Source organism: Nymphalis io, chromosome 20, assembly GCF_905147045.1.
Source record: "Nymphalis io chromosome 20, ilAglIoxx1.1, whole genome shotgun sequence".
NCBI classification, from domain to species: domain Eukaryota; kingdom Metazoa; phylum Arthropoda; class Insecta; order Lepidoptera; family Nymphalidae; genus Nymphalis; species Nymphalis io.
The window spans coordinates 2,399,505-2,420,690 of record NC_065907.1 but is presented as its reverse complement, the minus strand read 5'-3'; the positions used below and the strand labels follow the sequence as shown (position 1 = coordinate 2,420,690).

Sequence of the window (21,186 nt, the reverse complement as noted above, 5' to 3'; positions counted from 1 at the left end):
AAGGCCGGAATACAATATGCATGTGTATTTCACATGTTTGCTTATTTCTATTTTCTATCTTCATTGTGCGGTTTTTAATTGCAACTGTGCATATTTTTAAGACCACTATTTTAGTAAATGTTAAGTAAACGCTTTGTTGACTATGAGATATACTAGAAATTACAAGGTGCAAATATTATATTGATCTTTGAAGGGTTAAAAAATGTGATGTAAGCGATGGTTAACATTTCTTACAATGCCAATGTCTATGGGCGTTGGTGACCACTTACCATCAGGTGGCCCATATGCTTGTCCGCTTTCCTATTCTATAAAAAAAAATAGGTACGTTAATAAAATAACAAAAAAAAAACATAATTTTATTCATTTTTTTAAGATGTCTGTATAATTTCTTATAACGTATAAATATAAATAACTTAAAAAATACATAAAATTCATATGAATACGAACACCGATTGGGAAATCAAATCAAATCAAAATATAAGTACTTTATTCAAGGAAGATAGTAAAATGACAATGTTAATGTCAATACCGAGAAATACAAGTAAGAACTAAGTAGTTACTTTTTTCCAACATTTCAAATACAAAATCGTGCAAATACAATTAAAATTATAGCTACATATCCTGCATGAAAGTCAACAAGTGCTAACTACGCACTTTTTTCTAATCTTGTGTTGAGTAATATGCCTTATGTATTAATGTTTTTTTTTTAACAATTGATTTAAATTAATGAATTGGAAAATGTAAAAATGGCATTTGACCTTGCCCTAGGAACGATTATTTTACTTTGAGAAGTCTAAGAGTTAGCGTTAACAAGCTCATCCTTACTTCTCGTAATTATCACTGATTCTATCAAAATGATCTATGTTTGTGACTATACGTAATATTGTTGTAAATATAAAAATACAACGCAAAAGTTTACTGGTGGTAGGGCTTTGTGCAAGCTCGTCTGGGTAGGTACCACCCACTCATCAGATATTCTACCGCAAAACAGCAGTACTTGGTATTGTTGTGTTCCGATTCAAAGGGTGAGTGAGCCAGTGTAATTACAGGCACAAGGGACATAAAATCTTAGTTCCCAAGGTTGGTGGCGCATTGGATATGTAAGCGATGGTTGACATTTCTTACAATGTTAATGTCTATGGGCGTGGTACTTACCATCAGGTGGCCCATATGCTCGTCCGCCTTCCTATTCTATATAAAAAAAAGTTTTTCGCAAATCAATAATGAATACCAAAGAATATTCAGGATATCGACCAATGATATCGCATCAAATTAATGACAATTCCTATTTCAATAGAAGAAGTTAAGATAAACAAACCTTAGGTTTACATAATATGTCATGCGTTTTGCTAATAGCTCTGCTATATTATGCACTACAAACACTTCTTGATTAATTTACCTTTATTTATAATACAACACTATTCCACTTAACTAGTTAGAACCACTTTGATTTAATTTCCCAACTTTCGATTACAACTTCGCGGACATTGAAAACGCAATTTTTACGCGAATCCATAGTGAATATCATAGATTAATCGAGATAACAACCAATGATACCTCGTAAATTTGATGTTAAATTTGTTTATTTGTCTTTAGTCCTGTTGTTAACTACTATTAACTAAAATTAAGTCGTTTGTTGCAATATTACTTTGTTCTTACGTGTCATAATGTGTCTACCAACCTATATAGTTTGTAGGTATAATACCAACGTACGTTATACAGCTTGTCTGCCTTGGTGATTGTTAAGAAGTTAAACAAGTTGACAAACAAAACCAGTATTTACTTAATCTGTAGTTACTTAATTCGCTAATCTTAGGAACTATATTTGCGAATTGAAATGAATATTTTAGCATAAGACAGTTTCAGACTTGAATTACATATGTGTGTTGGAGAATTTTGTTAAACACGTGCTTTCCACCGCCGTGCACGAGATGAATTATAATTTATATACACAAATTAAATAATCTTTTCTTAAATCTCGCGCATTGTATCCAGTGAGCAATCTAGGCTCTTTATACCATTTATTGGCTTGTAATTTACAATAATATGAATGATATTTAAACTAATACATACGTGACACACTTTAAACACTTTGCTAATTCAGTGTTTTTATTTTAAAAAAACGTAAAGCTATATTCAAAAAGGTCTGTCTTACTTTGATATTATCGTAGGTTCTAAATTCTAATACGATTTATAGACGACCTTAATAATAGGCAAGAATTTGCTGGCTTGTTTTGTATTATATTTACGACTTATGAAATTTTAAATGTTCTAGAAATCTTAATACGATCAAGATACTTAAGATCTTAGATAAATCAATTGTGCTTTGGATTCAACTTGACTAGTTTAAAACGCGAAAATTATACGGACGGTAAAATTATGCACGATATAGATGCAGCTTTCAAGGCTAGAGACCTAATGACGCCTTTGTGAATTCGTTTTAGTCTATTAGTGTGAGTTTTTTTAATTGAATAGTAACGATGCAGATGAATAAGTGACTACATCGTTGGTTTAATAGCTAGTTTGTAGAAAATAAGCAGTTTGCATATCCCGGGTTTGAAATCCGGCTCGTGTGAAAAGATACCAAGCCCACTTCTGAGATACTCACGGTTACACTCTCTTGCCCTTCGTCCAAAATAAACTAAACGGGCCTCGTGCACACGAATCGCTCAATAATAACAAGCCATAACAATACTTTGTAATTTAATTATAATATAAATATTTAAACTTAAGTAATTTGTTGCTAAAAGTGTAGGTGATAATAAAAGCTACGCGATTAGAAGTATATCTGTAAATATTTTGCTTTGGAAACGTGAGAACATGAAGGGCACTCTTAATTCTTTGAATATTTATTAAAATAGATTTCAACGCGAGCTTACGTTTCGCGTTTTTTAAGGATAAAGACCGATTGAGATGAATTAAGAACACACTCACACTCACAGCTTTTAATTTATATTGGCAGAAGTTCATGACTAAGAAAGCAGAACACACACACACACACACACAAATCTTTAATTTATGTTGGCATAATAATAAGTTCATGCCTAAGGAAGCATGCAAAGTTGGTTGGTTGACGTTGTGTTTGCGTTTGATCTTCGTCTTGACGTCTTGCAGTCCCGTCCCAACGGACTGTGAGATTTATAGAGCACATGTGTAAGTACACACACTTATGTGTGTGTGGCTTAATTTTCAAAATGTTGACAACCGACTTATGGTAATTAAGATGCGTAATTATTATGGTCAATATTACATACCACTTTCTGACATTTCTCGACCGATTTCGATTGTGTCCATGCATATCGTGATGGCGCAGTGGTTAGAACGCGTGAATCTTAACTGATGATCATTGGTTCGAACCCCGGCAAGCACCACTGAACTTTGTGCTTGACGGTGAAGGAAAACATCGTGAGGAAACCTGCATGTGTCAAATTTCATTGAAATTCTGCCATATGTGTATTCCATCAATCCCCATTGGAGCAGCGTGGTGGAATCGACTCCAAAAAAAAGAAGAGGCCTTAGCCCAGCAGTGGGTCATTCGCAGACTGTTACTGCACTGTGTGCATATCCTGTGTGCTGTATTTGTTTTATTGTGCTTAGTAATATTTATCAAATCAATTTGAACATCAGATATACATTTATTTATAGGCCAAGTTAAAAATAACTGTATAATCATATAGAAACGAATAATGCCGTAACAAAGACTGCAATTATTTTGTAATGTACCTTTTTTATAAATTATATGTTTTCATATAGTTACTTTGTATCCATTACCCTTTAGTAAGAACTAGAATAGTATATCCTAGCAAGTCTATATATATTATGTGTCTAAAGTTGATCCGTTTACAAAGCACGTTACAAATCTCGATGACTCACTTTGAAATATATAAATGGTATGTAGTATTACTGTGTATTAAACTATGTATTAACTGAATCGATATATAATCTATAATAATGTTTAAGTTTTCGTTTGTTTATTAAAACGTTTCTTTTTTAAACATCGAACGTAAATTATGTATAAAATTTTGGCGCCTTTGTCTGCTTTCTAGGACTATCCCATCTACGAAGTAAACAAGGGTTTGTTTGTGATTAATGTTTTGTTTTTAATTAGTAATGTATATGAAACGTGTACCTCAAGGTCGTGAAGTTTACGTGCTTTATTTGTTTTAAATAATTTCGTGTTATTTATTGGTAAATAAAAAAATCGCGTGGTGCATGCGTCGGATGGAATTCTAATGTGGTTGAATAAATTCATAAAACTTTTTTAAAAAGGGCAGGAGGCCATTGCGCGCTCGTACTATTGCACTTTTGACCTATTTTGCTTGCTAAATAAATACCCTTGGTCGCAGTATTATAAAAATTAAGAAAAAAATACATTAAACCAATTTTGCAAATACGTTTAATACATTTACAGATAAAACTTAAATAAGACGACAATTATTTTTAAAATGTTTATTTTATTTATTTATTATTTATTGCGTAAAGTATATTTTTTATTTTATTTAGAAACAAACTGTACATTTATTCTTACATCTAGAATTTTAAAATTTTCACATATACCAATTATATACCACTTATATATAAACATGATAAGAGCAGAACAAAAAATTTATTAAAAGTAAAAATACATTAGAGATTAATATTTATGCAACAAAAGTTTTTATATAACTTATGTTCATAATAACATTAAATATAAATCATGCAAAGCGATCTTATTACTAACAGTGAATTCTTCCAGACAACCGCTATAAAAATATCAAAGGAAGGACAAAATCGGATACATTGTGTACTTACAATTTAATCTGTTTGTAGACGACTAGCGGCCCGAATTTCGTCCGGGTTGTATTTATGTTTTTACACCAATAATGACTTTTACAGATTTGATGAAATTGATACCTTGGGTTACGTGATTGCAATTGTCGAGGTTATGGCTATTTTACTCGCGTGTAATGTAGCTTTCTTGAAGAAGAAAGAAATTTTAATATCAGTTAAGTAGATTTGGAGTATATCCATTACAAACAAACTTACAAAAAATCAAATCGCTTCTCTTTATATAATGTAGTATTAAAATAGATGATATTTTTTGAAGTTTTAAAAACCGATTCTCATATATTTATAAAACCATGTCCTAAAAACAAATAATTTGTTCAGAATATTATGTGTATAAATAAATAAAAATAAATATATATTTTTTTCATTTATATATTTGTTTTTCTTTTTTATATATTTTCTTTTATAAATAAAAATATTTTTTTTTTTGCGTTTATATATTTGTTTTTCTTTTTTATATATTTTTCTTTTAGTTTTATTGTATTTTAATAGTTATTTGATTGTTATTTTTTTCAAGCAACAAGACAATAAGTTCTTTTGTTAATTGAGTACGTCTTTGTCATTCATATCAGTTCGCTATATTTTTTATCTATCTGTTTAATATATGTTATGTGGTAATATATGTTAGTATTTATCTTTTAATTAAATTAAAATAATACATGTTAAAATCTGTAGTTATTAACGCCTTATTTACGGACTTTATGTTAACTATTGTTATTTTATTCAAATGTTTTTGATGAATTGCGTATTGACACCGGCTTTGAGGCCTTTCCTGCTTTTAGCCTGTAAATATCTACTTATCCGATCCTTTTACTCCATTTGAAGACAAGATTTTCATATATAACCACCAAGATGCAATGCAGCTTAGTGGATACACGTTATTCGTCAGATTTTCTTCCACCACATGCAGGTTTCATTCACGATGATTTCCTTGACCGCTGAGCACGTGGTCAGTTATAAATTGAAATAAATTTACATGGGTAAATTCAGGAGTACTTTGAACTCACAAACATCTGTTAAGATTCATATTTTCTAACCACTGGACCAACTCGCATCTTATCAGTCTTATGCTACTAAGTTTGGTATTAGATGTGCTCAGCGACATACAAAAATATCATAAAGAAACCTAATTATTAAAAAAAAAAATAACTCCAAAAAAATATCTCCTTAAAAGTCGAGAACTCCAGCTTTAGAACTTTTACTCTGTGTTATTTTTTGGTACAATGATTCATAAAGACATACAGGGTCGACTTAGTACCATCTGGTGTGTTTGTATTACTGTGGACGCCGACACTGGATATCATTTAAGGTCATATTGTTGTTAAGATGTTACGAGATCAATACCATATTTGTAGCATGAATACACGTGTTGCCTTGATATTAAACTAATTCTATATACAATATACACATATATATATATATAAATAGTAAGAAAGTCGTAAGTCCATTTGTCTATATTTTGTAAAGTAAAAAATGGATAGTCACTTTATTTCCCTGCTGGGCTAACAATAAGACGTTCTGCTTTTGGCTTGATTGATACATATGTCAGATATCCATCTCACATATGTAGATTTCCTGATGATGGTTCATATTTAGGATGAGACGAATTACAACACAAAAAAGCATATAAAAATCCAGCCGGACTTGTCTGGTTAATATTTCGGGTTAAGAAACTTTATTTTTAATTATGAATAATATTCACTTAACTTACATGAGAATATAAGATAATTACCATAATTGTATAGCAGCGTAACAAAGTAACATTATTTTATAAAGTATATTAGTAAAAAAGAAAGAAAAATACAGTTACGAAGAGGGTATCTGTGAATACCTTGCATTATTGTCGATAGACTGGTCTTATCGCAAATACACGGTTATAATATAATAAGTACAGGTATATTATTAATATTTAAATTTTCTAACCACTGGACTACATCGCGTTCAGTAGACCGACAAAGCCGATGCGATAACGTCTTCCAAAACATAAATCGAATCATATAAGAGCGTGTGTTATACTAGTTAATCATAAATACAGCAAGCTACTTATATTTTGAATATAAAAAATCACGTACAAAGCTAGCATTGTTAAAATTTAGCTATTATAGCCTTTGTTTTGCTTGCTTTTACGTTCATTCGCTTCGGTATATACCTCGTTGCTATGGCTACAGCGATGGTACAACTTGTAAACACATCCACATGTCATTGCCCCGATGTTAGTATATTTAGGTAGATTAGTGTGCAAATTAACCTCTATTTTGTAATATAATACCTATTCCGCTAGTCTTTATTGTGACATGTACTTATCAACGCTTAAAGCGCTTTACGTCGTACTATATATTACTATATATACTAGTCAGGTATACATTGTAAAGCTCCTTTGAATATTTTTTGCAAAACTTCCAATACGATTTGCGCTAAAACATTCTCCGTGTTCAGAATTGTAATGAAGAATGGTATAATTAAATCATAGAAAGAAAGCTACATTAGCTTTAGTCTATTTATATAATTAAAAAAAAACAGATTTTGATGTAAAACACATACTGGGTTCAGACAGAATCGTATGCCATGACAGCTCACTTACCCCTCCCCCTCTCATAGCCACCGCTCCCTACTCCATTGCATCGTAGCAGCAAAAAAAAAATTAAATATATATATATACCGTACCGTAACAGCCAGTGAATGTCCCACTGCTGGGCTAAAGGCCTCCTCTCCCTTTTTGAGGAGAAGGTCTGGAGCTTATTAGTATAGTCACCACGTCGCTCCAGTGCGGGTTAGCATGATTTCAGCGAAATTAGACACATGCAGGTTTCCTCACGATGTTTTCCTTCACCGTCAAGCACGAGATGAATTATAATGTCAAATTAAGCACATGAAAATTCATTGGTGCTTGCCCGGGTTTGAACCCACGAACATCGGTTAAGATTTACGCGTTCTTACCTCTGGGCCATCTCGGCTCAAAAAAAAAAAAATATATATTGCATTGTTTTAATTATTAATTATTTTAATAACCATAAATTTCGTTTACATTCGGTTCTTTTGGTATTTTTGTATCAACAACAAACTAACACAAACGTGAAGGCTTTGTTCAAAAAACCTTGAAACTCCCTGATCCAATACAATTATCGCCAAATAGGAAGTTAAAAGCTAAGTTGATTTTACATTAATTAACCAATGGGTTAATAATTAACTCATAAGTAATTGTCAGATGAAGGTTAGATTGTAATCGCTCTTTTAGTAATTTGTAATCAGTCAAATCCGATTAAAACATGACAGGTTCGTATTTAGAAAGTAAAATAAAGTGAGTTAATAATAATAGTAATAATAACAGTTTGCGTGACAGCGTGACAGTTTAAATTATAATAATAACAATAATAATTTCGTTTAAATATATATATTGTTATACATATATGCCAATGGTGTGATCTTAGTCAGGCTCGCCCGTCGTCTGAAACGCCTGGGGTTCCTTGTCAATTCTTGGAAAAATCTGTGTGGCTTCGCCCAGGGTTGACCGTCAGTTTCTCAATTTATCCCACTTCTTTCGAGATTATTCCTCCACGATGCTTTGCTGATTGGTGGGTACAGCAGATTTTCATGTGACAAATTTAAAATCAGTCATTAAATAACATGGAAATTTATATCTGGATTTGAACCTGCAATCATCTTTTAATAGTTACCCAATTGTATAACCACTTGGTTCATATATACAATAGCATAATTTGATTATCAGAAATATGAATGTTATTACGATTTATATTAATATCAGCATGAGTAACTACACCGGATGTGAATAAGATTGCAATCTCTAGTCCACACAACGACTCATTCTGGGCAAATGTTAATAACCTCGGGAGAGGAAATTATCGCAGCTGCGCGTTAGCTTTTTGAGAGAATAATATAAATAAGTATACCCGCGGTTTCACTCGTGTGTGAGGGGTCAGGTGTTAGGTAACTTATGTTTTATATGCACCCCTCACAAAGTGTAAATATTTCATAGAGAACGATTGAATAGTTAAAACGTGAAATCGTAACAAATAAAAAAACTCACAAAAGTAATTTAATTGTTTATGAATTAAAACAAAATGTTTATTCATTTATTTGTTAGCCTACATCAACATTACATTAAACATTTAAGTATAAACGTAATACTTAATACTGCAAAAGAAGTTGCGATTAATTCTGTTAAAAATACTTATTTATGTACTTTAATTAATGTATTTAATAATTACATGTTTTTATATTGTATCCGATTTAATAAAAATATAATCGGTTTCAGAACGTCATTGGTATAACTTGCTAATTAAGATTAAGAGAAAAATAGTTTTCCCGCGCTTTTATAAAAAAAAGAGAACCGAACGACAGTCTGATGGTAGAGCTTTTTGCAAGCTCGTCTGGGTAGGTACCACCCACTCATCAGATATTCTACCGCAAAACATCAGTACTTGGTATTGTTGTGTTCCGGTTTGAAGGGTGAGTGAACCAGTGTAATTACAGGCACAAGGGACATAAAATCTTAGTTCCCAAGGTTGGTGGCGCATTGGTGATGTAGGTGATGGTTAACATTTCTTACAATGCCAATGTCTAAGGGCGTTTGGTGACCACTTACCATCAGGTGGCCCATATGCTCGTCCGCCTTCCTATTTTATAAAAAAAATAAAAAAGTCATCGAATTAACAATTTATGATATTTTGTTTTAATTAAATTTATAAAGATCTCATAAGTTTTTTTATATTATAGATATTAAAATTGATAAATAATTAATTTTATTAAATGAACTGGTGTATTTTTTTATTGATATATTACATCCTATTTATTAGGCTTAGCTTTTAAAATAGGAACCCGATTTGGTTTAGCTCGATTCGTCTTTATCGCTTTTATCTATTTGTTCTTAATTGATAGAGTCAACCACGACTTGATCAAGCCATATAGAGGGCTCTAGGTAATGTGAGTCTTGGGTTCATTCAAGGAGCTTTGTATAAGATCATAGACAAATTTGTACTGTTCCAAATTACAATATCAGATGACAACTATTCACAACACTGTTGAAATAAATATAATACCATACAATTATCATATGTATATAATTATGTATATGTGTAGGACATAAATACTCCTTGAATTATTGAATAATTGCAATTGCCTAATAAATATTAATTAAACTTATTATGTAAATAAACATATTTCTTTTAATTAATAAAATAAATATTTAGAGTCAACCGTTGTTTGATATTAATTTTTATACCTTATTGGATAATAATTAATAAATTAACTTAACACTATTAACTATTAAAGTGAGAAAACGAACACAACTTGATTTCCCCGTTTCGAGACTTCAATTAGGCCTCTTATAGGAGGCCTTAGCCTTATGCCTTAGCATTTCACGTACCAGTAAAGATGAAGCTGGATATTATTTTTTGCGGCAAGAAGTGTTATTAGGATTACGCTAATTACTTTAATTATGAATGTCCGAGGAAATTACATCTCAATCAAAACGGTCTACAAGAAATGTAAGAGCTACATATTAAATTGAAAATTGTTTAATTTTTATTAAGTAAAAATATTGTTCTAAGAATATTTTGTTGATAAAAGTCGATAAGTTTCGTCTGACATATTTGTAGTTCCATAAATTAGGAAGGCTGTGACTGCTGCTATTAAGATAAGAATTCTAATGCGTCTCGGCTAAGTTTACACGCTGACTCATGGACGGCCGTGTGTTGCCTCCTGTCACATGGCTTATGAACACTTAACTTGTATAAATGTCACCGTGGATATGAAAGGACCGTTACTTCACAATAAATAGATAATACAGCACTGATTGTGCAAAATAAAATTTCGATAGCTTAACGATATTATAAATCGATGATGATGTAATTTTGATTACGTTGAGATAATTAGTTATATTCCATAAAATGTTACGTTAGTCAAATTTTTAATTTGTGCGTAAATATTTCAAACTTTATTCTCAAAATATGTAGAAAAGAAAATGCACTGACCTGATAAGAATCGCCGACAGATACCCAGCGGTTTTTTTTTGTCTAATTTTATAATTGTCTACAATTTTCAATGTAATAACTATAAAAAACCAGACTACGTCATTCGTATCATAACAATTTAAGTAACAAAGCTTACAAAGTGATAAATTATCGAAGAAAAGTTTTCCGTCATAATATGGCTTAAAATAAATCAGGTTCATACATGTATTGATAGAGTTCTCATTAGCATTTCAAATAAGCGTGACAAACAAGATGACGTGTCGAAGTACCGTATAAAAGCTCCGGAACTAGGTCAAACCTAGATCACCCACGCTCAAGCATTGATAGAGACAAAACTGAGAGGAAAAGAAACCGCTTCTGTTATTATGGAACAATGGAACCGTTAGGGTGACTTCTGACTGTTGCGAGAATTCTCGGAATTCTTGTGAAATGAACCAAAACGTAACGTTTTCAACCAACTCGAATGTGTTTTTTTTATTTATTCAGTCAGGCATTTTATTTTTATTTTATTTATTAAATATAGCATATAAGTAATCATTAGATCCTCGAGACCGATTTCGGCCACGGCGGCCAATCTCTAGAGAGATTAGCCAACTGCGCAGGAGATATTATAGTGCACAGCACACAAGTGTGTGCGCAAACACAAGTGCACTCTCTATTCCGTCGCTTTCATAATCCGATGGGACGGAATCCGACACGACCGGAGAGAGTTCAGGCGCAGGACCAACGGCTTTACGTGTTTCTGAGGCAGTGAGTGTACATACTTCCAACTTCCAGACTCCGGGATGCCACCAGAATTTTCTGACAGAAAAACCCAATAACTTTATTGGCCTTGGGAATTGAACCCAGGACCTTCGGGTCTATGGCCTTACATCGAGACACTAAACCAACGAAACAGTTTATATAACACATATAACAGGTTGAAACAATTGACAGCTAAGATATATAATTGTTAATAATACATCAGGAAAGCGCTATGTGACAACCCTAAACATGTGTACACATAGTAGTTACAGTGAACAAATATAAATCACTTATATAAAACGTAACAATAACAAATAGCAACATAGAAAAGGAAAAAATACCAAAAAATGTCAAGAAAAATATTAGACTATTGAACTACAGCAAAAGGACTGCTAGAAGTAATGAGCACTGTTTACAATGTAAATGCTAATTGCGTTCGAATTCTGTGTCGATCGAAAAAAAGTTCTGCCGTAAAATTCGCCAGCAACCGGATTTACAAATTTGGGGGTTTTATCTGAGCGACCGTAATGTCATGGATCGTGCGTTTTCGCGTTCCGTAAGCAGGTTGTATTGGATTGTGTCATCGGTGGGTGGGGAAACAGATGCTGCATCCGTGTTTGTGCACATAATTGTACGCTATAATAAATTTTGCGTTAACTTTATTCCATTTAGAAGTCCACCAGTGGCCGAGTTTTAATCTGGTGGATTGTTTTACAGAAATATATAACGCCGTTCACATAATTTGCGAGTGTTCAATTCGTGTAATGCACAATTAAACGCTACAAAATTCAGTCGACAGTTCTCCATTTTCAACGACCGGCGAAAATATATAAATGACTCATTACGCACAAGTAAACTGTTAGACTCTTTAGGAGTAGTTGTCCGTATGAATGAAGTAAATAGTTTTGTTATTATTATATCAGGAATTTATTTAAAATATATTTTGAATTGAAGTGGTTGGTAAGCAAATGAATACAAAATCCAACGTTCATTCCAGGTTTGACTCAATGCAATAATCGTGTTGTTTTGTTAACACGCAATGTAATTTAACGCATTCGATATTTATATTATTATTTGACGTCGTCCTGATGATTTCGGCCACTGCAGCCAAAAAAGTTCACAAGTGTGTGTGCAAATACAGATGGTCTCTCCATTCCGTCGCTCTCATAATCCGATGGGACGGCTATCCGACACGACCACAAAAAGTTCAAGCGTAGGATCAACAGCTTTAGGTGCTTTCCGACGCACAGGAAATGTACACATTTCAAACTTCCAGACTCCGAGCTGCTACTGAGAATCTTCGACAGAAAATGTCCAATAACTTTATATTCGCCTGGGGTATGAACTCAGAACTTTTCGGTGGCCTATTTGGTAACTAGACCAACGAGGCAGTCAACTCCATTATATCATTTATCTGTCAAATGTAACGAATAGTTATTTATATTATTGCCTTAACTCTATTGTTGATTGAATTATGGTAACCGAAGCAGATGTATGGTAATTTCCTAGGATTTAAGTTTCTCCATATTTCATTTATGATTTCTGATCTAAAATTGTCATACAAATAACGTTACTGTATAATAATTTAATTGCTTTTATTTAAATTTATTAGTTTTCCGAAATCCTTACCTTTAAGGAACCAGACGGGTCATAGGTCATTCCATGTATGGAATCCATCCATTGGCCATCGGAGTATTTATAATTTAACAAAAATTGATTATGACAATCTAAGGCTAGCTTAAAATCTTATCTTATATTAATTATAGCAATTCTATACACTTTGATAAAGTCAGATATAGAAAAATATCGATGTTTTTCGTACATGTGTCTTCCCAGCACTAAATCGCCCTAATGACGTCATCGTGGGCACAAAAAAGGTGGCACCCTTGGTTTCCATACCACTTGACGCACTTGCGGCATTTACCTATACATAAGTGGTATGGACGTACATTTGTTCGCGTGTATTTATATCGTCTCATGTTTCTTGAGAAGAAACGAATACATCAACAACAAAACTCATTTTACCCGACGTGAACAAATTACTAATTTTTTGTTTAAGTTAGGGCTGTTTAAGCTTTTATTTGTAAATAGTGTCCGCCCGCGACTTCGCCACGAGTGACGGGGGGGGGGGGGACGAATGTGTTACCTTATGTGCAATGACAACGTGTCTGATTGCATAATCGGTTGAATAGCTAAGACTTGATAGCGCAACAAACATACTAATAAACAAAATTTCGCATCTATAATATTAGTAAGGATAATACAACTTAGTTTTGAAGCGGTTTCACCATTGTTTTTCCGAATAGGTAGGCAGACTACCTAATGAGCCACTTGATTGTAAATGGTCACTACCGGCCATAGACATTGGCACTGTAAAAACTATTGACCAAACCTTACATCGCCAATGCGCCACCAACCTTGGGAACTACGATGTTATCTCCCTTGTGACTGTATTTAAACTTTTTCACTCACCCTTTAAACGATTTTGCTGTGGATAGTGTTAAAGTAAACTTAAATATACGCAAATTATTTTCTTATTTAATTTATCTTTTGATGGGAAGTGATCACCACGGTTCAATAGACACTTTAGGAAATATTAACCAACCCTTAGATCGTCAATGCACCACAAACCATGGTAATTATATCCCTTGTGCCTGTTTTTACACTTGCTTAACCGTCAAACCGGAACACAACAATACCAAGTACTGATGTTTTGCGGTAGAATATCTGATGAGTGGGTGGTACCTACCCAGACGAGCTTACACCCCTACCACCACTTAATCTTAGTAGAATTCTGTTGTTCGAAGACTATTCTATAAATATCAACTTGAGCTCAACATCTTTGACCTTTTGTTTGAAGGCCTTTACATTGTCACACCTACTATCGCATTTCAGTATTGGTTTGATAAAATAGAAGGAAACCAGGTGTTTTAGTAATATTTTGTTGCAGTTTGTTATATTAAAAAAGGTGTCTAATTTTATTAAGAAATACTTGTGAAATGCTTGTATCAGGTACTCTCGCAGACTACCTAGCCCACGCCTGAGTCTTTACCGATGATTACTTTTTACTGTACATATAAACTTATTTAGTATATAAAAATGGGTTGGCTAAAAAAATACCAAACTATAAAGATAGGTTAATACATTTTAAAATGAATTCGCTTGCTGATCGAAGATGCTTGCTGGATAGCTTTTTAATGTTAAACTCATTAATGGCATTTTGAACTGTCCAAAACTACTGTCACTTATTTGTATTTTCGCGCCCACAAAATGCTTACGCTTGAACAGGCGTAAATTGTTTAAAACTAAAGCTTCGAAATCTAGTAATAAAAACCTATAATAAAGACCTATAATTGCGTAGACATGGACAAGGATGTAAACATCTTTACCAACAATATACTTAAATTTAGAAGGTCCATAATGCCATTAATAAGTAATACTTAATTATCCATTTTAGTTTTCATTATTATTTTTATTTTAGTTTATTTTTTTATATTATTCATTGTTTTGTAACTTGAAATTTTGATTTGTCTTTTATTTGTTTTTTTTGTGCTATAATGTATATGTTGCTTTATTGTTCATGCAGTTCACCTGTAATTGAGGTACCACTTCTTTTGTTTTTTATTTTATGAACTGTGTGCTATCATGTATCACACACTTGTGCACTATAATATTTCCTGCGCAGTTGACTAATCTCTGGTGAAATCGGTCTGGAGGACATTATTATTATTACTTACTACTGTAAGAAGTATGTATGTGTGTGCAGTACCTGTATGAGTTATATGCGACTTCAGAGTGATTGCCTATATAATTTGCTATTTAAATTTAATTACTTACAATTAGTCGTGATAATGTAGAGACGTGACTCGCGTTTTAAATACGAATGTAACTTAAATTGTCTTATTCGAAATTGTATTATTGTTCTGCTGATCGAAGTCCTGGATACAAACCCCGGGTTGAATTATTAAAAATTTATTGGATTTTTCTGTCTAGATATTCGCAGTAGTCTCGAGTCTGGAAATTGGGAAGTAGGTATTAGATACCACTTATGAGTTATTCAACCACAAAACATCAATATTTTCTATTGATGTTTTTTGCTGTAAAGGGGGAGGTAGCCAGGTTTGATTATTCGAGTATATACATGGATTATACACACAAGTTTTAGTTATAAAGCATAAATCACCCAAATTACTAACGGTTTTCAATAATCAATAACAATACATAAAAACTAACACACGCGTATCGTCTATTAAAGATAATTTTTAATTCGTCTTTATATACAACAAAGCATTACAATGAAAACGAGCAACGGAATACGAAAATTTATTTTTTTGAATGTATCATAATAAAACTTACTTTCAAGCGAACGAAGTCGCGGGCACCAGCTAGTTTATACAAAAGGGCCAAGGTTGCCCAATGCTTAAAACACGTGAATCTTATATAAATAACGCGCCTTAAATCCGTACAATGAGTAAGTTTTAATGAGTTTATAATTCATCTCGTGCTCGGCGCTGAAGGAAGACCGTGAGGAAACCTGCACGTGTCAGATAAAATGTCATATGTGTCATCGACGGGGAGATGAGATACGACCGCGCTTTCAAAATACACACAATAGTCGAATGTTATGATTGGGAAAACGGTGTTGGTATGAATTTTTCAAATTTTATTGTATGAATATCTAGTTTTCGTTTACGTGTTGGTGGGCAGGGCAGGTATTTGATATAAAAAAGAAAAAAGGTGGCCCATGTCCTTCCTTAAGGATCAAGCGTGATTAAAGTCGAATTTCATCAAAATCGGTTTTGTGGTTTATCAGTGAAAGCGTAATATACAGACAGAGAATAACTTTCGCATTTATCATATTAAGATGATTCAAGTCAAGTAAGTCGGAGGGCCGGTTATCTCGAACAACGTGACGTTGACTTCTAGCAGTAACATGTTAGTATTATAATAAGATTGATCGTTTTTAAATTGAGTCTAATGTCACAATCAACCAGTATAGCCTCATCGGTCTAGTGGCTATCTTATAAGGCTGCTAATTACGAGGTCCTGGGTTTAAATATTACATTATACAATTTTAAGGCAATCGATGAGTTCTATCAAGAAATACTTTATAGAAGCTCGAAGTAAGCAATTTGCTTAGAAATAAAAGTTGTTTTTTATATTCTAAGTGTATTCGCACTACATATTATAAAACAAAGTATATATAACAAAGTATAAAGTCGCTGCGTATTTCTGTCTGTTTGAACGCGATAAACTCAAAAACTACCGAACGGACTTTCAGAGATTTATTGTGTATTACGATATAATATAAATATATTGACTTTTATAAAACGTACTTTGGTGTCAAATTTTTATGCTGTATGTTTCCCCATGAATACATTAATAAACATTTTAAGTAAACCCTTATTTAACTCTACGGACGGCTGCCTATTTATAGTATATTAAAAAAATATCAGGTTACTTTTAATGAACGGAGTCGATAGATGTAAAAATAAATTTTCTATCCAATCTTTTTTAATAAAAGTGTGCAGCGCACCTCGAACGCGAAGCGAATCGTAGTGCTCCATCTATTATCGACGGAATTAAAATTGCGATCCACTCTGCTTGTATTATTTCTAACAACTTTATATTGCGCTTATAGTTAGATATAAAGTTCCAGCAATAATGATGATGTCTTCCTGACCGATTACGGCCTCGGTGACAAATGAAAAATTATCCACCTGCGCAGGACATATTATAGTATCAGAGCCCCACGGTAGCATGCGAAGGCGATCCCGTGGCGCTCCTCGTTAAGACGGAAAGGGTACCGCTGTTTTTTAGTAGGTATTCCGATGTTCTGGGCGCACTCGGCGCCTTGGACACCGGCGAGCCCCACATACCCCCCCCCCCCCCGTTCCCGTGTAACGCGTAAGGCGTTTTTCCAGCGTTACAAAAAAAAGGACATATTATAGTGCACAAGTTTAAGAGCGAACAATGCACGGATTTGTACATGCTTCCAACTATCAGACCCCGATTTGCTACTGAATCTTCGACCGAAAAACCCAATAACTATTTAATGAGCCGATGGGGGTTTGAATATAGAACCTCGGGAAATGCGGCCTTATATCTAGCCACTAGTCCAACGAGGCAATTGTTAATTTCGAGTGATACAGATAGATAGAAAATAACGCAATAAGGCGTTTTAGTGAACAATTCAGATAAACTTTTAACGCTTTAACATATTCGATTAGAACTTAGTTCTCCCTCTACCTTTCTCCCTCTCCCTCTTTATACTCCCTCTGGACTGGTGACGGTATCAAGGTCAATATGACCAATAGCAAACTACAACAAGAGATTTAAAATATTACTCTGAATTTAAAAAAGCAGAAAACAGTCAAACTTACATTTTTATAACCATCTATATCTATAGTAAACGTTACATTAACAAACGGTACTTTAGACAAAACGTATTTTCAAACGATTCAAGGCATAGTGCCAAAAATGCTGACAGCGTTTTCCTGCGAATAACGTAGTATATATTTTATAAGCATTATCAGTTATTTGGTACAAATTTCATTATAAATATATTGAAAAGTCTTAAAGATTTGATTATATACATTTTGTAAGTTTGATGATTCTTAATCGATGATCGTGGGTTTAAACCCGGGAATTTTCATGTGCTTAAGCACCAGTGAATTTTCATGTGCTTAATTTGTTATTATAATTCATCTTGTGCTTGATAACCTGCATGTGTCGAATTTCAGTGAAATTCTGCCACACGTGTATTCTACCAACCCGCATTGGAGCAGCGTGGTGGAATAAGCTCCAAACCTTCTCCTCAAAAAGGAAGAGGAGGTCTTAGCCCAGCAGTGGTATATTCACAGGCTGTTACTGTACTGAACTGTTATTTGATTCTACCTACTTTCCTTATTTATTGCTAACTATCATACTCGAATTTAAGTTGATCGATTGACTTATTGTTTAATGCCTCTTATGAAATAGCGCTGATTTTACACATAACCGTAACGATTTCTTTATGGGTAACAAAAAAGCCAATAAATCTTTCACTGTTTATCAGAGACTTAAGAAGTGTTTTCTGATTATATAACATCACTGATCCAATTTCTGGTGGTGAAAACACATATAATTCATTCCAATATATTCTAATAAATCACGAGATATATTTTAAGCACATGGTAACTTAACGGTGCTTGCTTGGATTCGAACTCGCGTTATTCTGTTAAGCTCAGCGTGCTCCAGTTACTGGGAAATCTCAGGCTTTACCAAGACCTGACCTAATTTCCATGATACGAGCGCCATGCCGTCTGTTGTTTTGGTCTAAATAAACTTTGCACAATATACTTCGTATATTAAATATGGAAGGAAAAGCGCCGCTCTGCTTAAAATCAATAAATGTAACGTGTTTCTTGTTCTTGAAGAAATTTCTTAAGAATGAGCTCTCTATTACAATCTAAATATACTAAAATTTTAAAAGCATATACTTTTTTGGTGGCATTATATTGTGGTGAAAATGTCAAAACTACTTGCAGTTTCAACCATTTAAATGTTGAACTTTCCAATAACTCTAGACAGATACATTCGCACACAGTTTTATTAAGTTTGCAAGATGCTAGCCTGTTAATTGACAGTAGTTTCATCCTTGTTCTTCGATATGCTAATAAAATAGAAAATGTACCTAGTATATGAACATAATGTTAAGTAAGGTACTTGGAAGGCTGTACAAACCTGGAAACGCGTCACGATGGCAACATAATGCGCGTTTTGTCGGCGCCGAGTCGACGTGACGGCACAAGGCTAGGGATGTCTAAAGTTAAGTAAGTATAAGGAGTTGGATTTGAAGCTTTTTTTTACTACATTACTCAACAGTTTGAGTGGTCGATGGCAGTTATTTTACTAAGATGAGTAACACCGTGTAAACTGATTACTTCAAGATCTTATTATCGCTTAGCCAAATTAAATCTCGTCTCGGTAGCCATTGTCGAATAAGGCTGAAGATATTACAGGTACACATTAGAAACGATTTATTTATTGTTTACTCTTTTTCTTTTAGTTTTTTACATTCGTTTTTACAGGTATTAGCTATTCTATCTACTCGCCTTTAACTCAGGAATAAAACAATATGAATAAATATATTTTTAGAAGGTCTCAACCCTAACTGGCTATCGAGACCGAGTCAGGCCCTAACCTTACTGTCGCATGTTAATAAAGCCATAAAGTTGTGATAAAATAAACCATATTATATAATATTATAAAGGTAAAAGTTGTTTTTCTGGACCTCGTATTTATAAAATATAATTTTTTTATCATGTTTTTACGACTGAATTTGAAAGTCAAAGTAAAAATATTTTGTGTCATTTTATAATCTAATCTTTGTTCCGAAATTAAAAAGAAATCAATCAAAAATCAATAAAAAAATATCAGCAATGAAGAACACATGGTTCTTATAAAAATCAAAACTTATAATAGTGCTTAAATATAATAAAATAATTCTGTCATATTTCCTCATTTTGAGAATTTTGCTTGCTGCCACCATGGTCGGGATACTTGGCGTCGAGATTTCGAACGTTGTTTAGTTCCGCGGTCAATTGGAAGCAAAAGCCAAATTGGCCTCTAAAAGGCTTGTGTGTTCAACAAGGCAGTACTTCACGTCAGCTCATCGCCTAAAACTTTACAAGGTGCAAATTTGGCCCCTCATGGAGTACTGCTCTCATCTCTGGGCTTCCCAGTACCAGCTTCTTTCCTTTGACCACATTCAACGTAGAGCAGTTCGAATTTTCGACGATCAAGTTCTTACCGAGCGGCTTGATCCTTTGGATCTACGTAGAAATGTCGGGGAGTGTTCTGAGGAATTGTTTGGATTAGTCCCGGCCGCTGAATTTCACCTCCGGACATCGCGTCAGAATTTTAAATTCCATCCTCACCGCCTCGATGTCTAGAAATCCACAACAGCGCGATTTTTAAGGTATTTACTGCCTCGCACAACCACTCTGTGGAACGAGCTTTCACCGGCGACTTTTCCGAACCGATAGGACATTCAAACCTCCAAGAAAAGAGCGTACTCATTCTTAACGCACGGCAACGCACCTGCAAATGCTCATGTACTGCAGGTGTCCATGGGAGGTGGTAGTCACTCCATCAGGTGAAGGGGACTCACCTCTCGTTTGCTCCCTTTTACATTTTCATATAAATGTAATTAAAATATTACTTGTAAAATATTTTAAGTTAAATAAAATACATTATGTCTATTATTTATTAAATCCAAAAGATTGAGAATAAGTGTTTATTTTAAATATAATTATTAACAACTGCAATACATAATAATATAGGATGAAAAATTATAATGGATAAATCTTAGCACGATCCAGAATTTGTTAATATAAGTTACTTTCGCATTTATGTAATATTAGTATATATTACGTAATTTCAAAACGTAACATTGAATAGAAAATTTCTAGTTAAATTTTGAAAATCAAAATCTTTAAATATATTTTAAATTTTATTTATTGATTATTCAAAATCTACCACCGAAAGCTCAGACCTTAGAAAAGGCGAAAAATAAGCTCTCATGGTTATTTCTTTTTTTTTTGTCTTTATTTAAGAGGGGTTTGATCACCGGGTGATCATG

At 33.3% G+C, this 21,186-nt stretch overlaps 1 protein-coding gene across 2 annotated transcripts in view; it reads left to right on the top strand.

Moving 5' to 3' along the window:
• LOC126776471 (uncharacterized) overlaps positions 1-21,186 on the top strand; it is a 63,712-nt gene that overhangs the window by 397 nt on the left and 42,129 nt on the right. The gene's annotated exons all lie outside the window — the stretch shown is intronic.